This window comes from Urocitellus parryii, chromosome 1 (assembly GCF_045843805.1).
Source record: "Urocitellus parryii isolate mUroPar1 chromosome 1, mUroPar1.hap1, whole genome shotgun sequence".
Lineage (NCBI taxonomy): Eukaryota > Metazoa > Chordata > Mammalia > Rodentia > Sciuridae > Urocitellus > Urocitellus parryii.
In genome coordinates, this window is record NC_135531.1 from 256,195,312 (window position 1) to 256,199,379 (window position 4,068).

Below are 4,068 nucleotides of genomic sequence, written 5' to 3' on the forward strand. Positions count from 1 at the left end.
GTTCAAGCCCTAGCACCAAAATGAGAGAGAAGGCAAGCTGTATGCCAAGCTTCTGGTTACCTTATCTCGTCCCTCATATTCTTCAAGCTTTAGATTCTGATATTCAGGGCCCGGTGACATCTTGGCATTAGGACTAACAGTTACCTCCCTTTTCTAGGACTTAGCTCAACCTCAGAAATAATACCAGGGCTAATAACATTATCACTTTATAATGAAAGTCTAATAGCAGTGTTGAGTGGAAGTACTGTTGGCCAAGGGCCCCTATTTACTAAATATGTCTCATTTGAAAGATCTGACCCAAGTATCTGACAATCAAAAAGAAATATCTTTTCATCCTGCCATTATTTGTTCGCAGTTATGCCATCTGGCTCACATTACCAGAAGAAAACTTGGCATGCACATTCAGCCAGAATGACCATCAGTTCTCAAAACATCTTATTTTCTCTTTGCCAGAAACAAAGTGACAACTGATTTCAAAATGTAACTACTTATCATGTAAAGCAAATGACTTTTTTTTTTTCAGTAATACTCTCAATAGTAAGATTGGAAGAGAATTTTTGGCGTCATCAGATGTCTCAAACTATGTCCTAACAGTGTAACTAATTTATATTTTCCTGCGTTTGATTCTGAAATTTTAATTCAATTTAATAAATAAATACTTTTGACCACCTGCTGTATGAAATGGAATGAGCTAAGCACTGAGAGGATACCAAATTGTATTAGCCAGGGAAATGGCTCTAGCTCTGTAATAAATAAAACATTAGATTACAGTGGCTTAACCCAATAAACTTTTATTTCATTCACTTAACAGCACAGGGTTGCTGTTCTAGGTCAGAAAGCAAATTTCTTCCACATGGTAAAGCAGTGATCCCAGTTCCTATCTGGAGTTCTTCTATCCTGCACAGTATGAGATTCTTCTGCTTCAAGCTAACAAAGAAGTGAAAGACAGGACCACTTCTTAAAACGCCCAGCCCAAAAGGGACATCCACTACTTCCATGTGCATTCTACAGTTAAGAACAAGTTGCACAGCCACACCTGGATACAAACTATTGATCCACACAGCCATAACAGGATAGTCACTTCTCTACAACAAATTCACAGTAGAAATGGATGAGAACAAGCTGGAGATGTCTGATTCATATCACATAAGAAGTGGCTTCTACCTTCAAAGAACCTTTCTCAGAAGAAGTATTAACTAAATGAAGAAATATTTATAGATAGGAAGATGCAATATTGTCAAGCAGTGTTTCCAAATTTGATCTATAGATTCAATGCAATCACAGTCAAAATCCCAGCAAATTATTTTGTAGATATCAATGTGCTGATCCTAACAGACAGGCAACGAGACCAAATAGCCAACACAATATTGAAGGAGAAGAACAAAGTTGAAGGATTGGCTCTACCCACTTCAAGACTTATTGTAAGGCTACAGTAATCAAAAAAGTGTGGCGGAAATAATAGAACAGTCAGTCGGATAGATTGATGGAACTGAATGGAGAACCCAGAGGGGGCCCACGTGGATACCCTCAACCAATCTTTTTTTTTTTTTTTTTAATCTGCTTGTTCAATAAGTTTATTATCTTTATCTGGAAAAAAACTTCATAGAAAAACTGTTATTTGGTTTAGCTCTCAGCATCCAGTTCCTGAGCTCTGAGGAAGCTTGCCTTCTTTTTAGCTACCCGATCTGTCTTGTGAGCAAGGGACATTTTAGGTCCCACCTCGTCTTTTTAACTTCTCTTTTGGGCTTTCTCATAGACTGAATTCTCTCATATAGCAGCAGAATGAGCTTTCTTGTACATCTCCTCCATGTCAGGGGTAATGTTGTTCTTTATATACTGAGAAAATTGTTTCTTGTAAGCATCTTCATCTTCTTCCATTAGATAATGCATATAATCTGCAACATTCTGACCCATAATGTGTTTCCAATGTACTTCTGCGTCGAACTCCTTGCTTTCAGAATCATAACCAGGGAATTCTTTGGTTCTATGGGGGATGGACAAGCTTCCATCCACAGCTCCCTGCAGGGCCCCCAAAACTTTATTGCCAGTTGTAATTCTAGCAAGGCCTGCATCCAAATAGCAGGTGAAGGGACCAGGTTGACCATCAATGCTTTCCACATTGTATTCATCTCCAGTCACCTCCACTTGGCCTTCATACATCTTGTCCATATGAAACCTATTGAGAAGCCTGCAGGCCAGCAGTAGGCCAGTACAATATGCTGCAGCATAATTTGTTAGGCCAACTTTCACACCATAATTTTGGTAGTTCATGTGCATATGCTGCGCAGACTATCATATCCCCTTCTCTACGGGCATAAGCAATCTGGCAAATGATATCTCTGTCAGTTACACGAACTATCCTCCTGTATTTGGGTGTGTTGTACTTACTTTTGTCCTGGATCACCAAGCGTTTCTGAGCAAAGTAATCAGTTTTGCCCTCTCATCTTCTTCTAAATTTCACTTGATATCTCTTAAAGTAGGCCTTATTCTTGACAACTTTAATAAACCCCATCCTGCGGAACAAAGACCCGGCCAGGTCTGCGGATCCACACAGACCTGCAGGCCCAACAGCACTACAGGGGAGAAAACATCAAGCCACCTTTGACAAAGGAACTAAGGCAATACAATGGATCAAAGACCGTCTTTTCAACAAATGGTGTTGGAGCTGGACACTCACATACAAAAAAGTAAATACATACATCTAGACACAGATCTTACACTCTTTTTTTATTTTTTATTTTTATTTTTAGTTGTCGATGAACCTTCGTTTTACTCATTTTTATGTGGTGCTGAGAATCAAACTCAGTGCCTCACACATGCTAGGTAAGCACTCTGCCACTGAACCACAACCCCAGCCCCCAGATCTTACACTCTTCACAAAAATTAGCTCAAAACAGATCATATGTCTAAAACACAAAACTACAAATCTTCCAGAAGATAACATAGTAGGAAACCTAAATTACCTTGAGGATGGTTATGACTTTTTAGACAAAACACCAAAGACATGATCCATAAAAATAGATGAGTTGCATTTTATTAAGGTCAAAAATTTCTGTTTTTGAAAAGAAAATGTGAAGAGAATGAAATATCCCACCCCCCCTTTTGTTTCTTTTCTTTTTTTCAATGCTGAGGATTGAACCCAAGGCCTTTGAACATGCTAGGCAAAATATTTTTATAAGATGCATCTGATTAAATATTCCTATTTAATCAAAATATACAAAGAACTCTATTTCTTTTGTATGAAGGATGCTGGGATTATTACAAAGAATTCTTAAAACTCAATGATGAGAAAACAAACAACTCAATTTAAAAATGGGCAAAAGACCTTAACGGACACCTCACCAAAAAGATTACATAGAAGTCAAATAAACACATAAGAGATGCTCTATATCATATGACATCGAGGAAATACAAATTAAAACAACTATAAGGTACCACTACAAACCTATTGGAATGGCCCAAATCCAGATCAATGATAACATAACAAATACTGGCAAGGAGGTGAAACAATAGGAACTCTCATTCATTGATGGTGAGAATGCAAAATGGCACAGCTGCTTTGGAAGACAGTTTGTCAGGCTTCTTACAAAACTAAATATACTCTTATCCTGTAGCTATTGGTCTCCTTGGTACTTTCCCAAAGGATCTAAAAATGTATGTCCACACAAAAATCTGCCCAGAGATACTTATAGCAGCTTTATTCATAACCACACACACTTTGAAGCAAAACATCCTTCAGTAGGTGAATTAATAAACTGCAATACATCCAGTGGAATTTTATTTAGCACTAAAAAAAGAAAAAAGTTATCAAGCCATGAGAAGACACTGTCATGGTTTGATTCTGGAATGTTCCCCAAAGGCTCATGTGTTGAAGGCTTGGTCCCCAGTGCAATGTTCAGAGGTGGGGCTTTGGGAAAGCGATCGGATTATGAGGACTCTATCCACATCAGTGGATTAATCCTTTGAGGGATTCATATCCGATAGGACTATTGGGAGGTGGTGGAAAATGTAGGCAGTAGGGTCTGGTTGAAAGAAGGAGGTCCCTGGGCGGGGTTGGGGCTCAGCGGT

At 38.6% G+C, this 4,068-nt stretch overlaps 1 pseudogene; it reads right to left on the reverse strand.

The window, feature by feature from the left end:
• Positions 1-1,623: 1,623 nt before the first annotated feature.
• Positions 1,624-2,512, reverse strand: LOC113186972 (large ribosomal subunit protein uL18 pseudogene; annotated as a pseudogene).
• Positions 2,513-4,068: the final 1,556 nt, after the last annotated feature.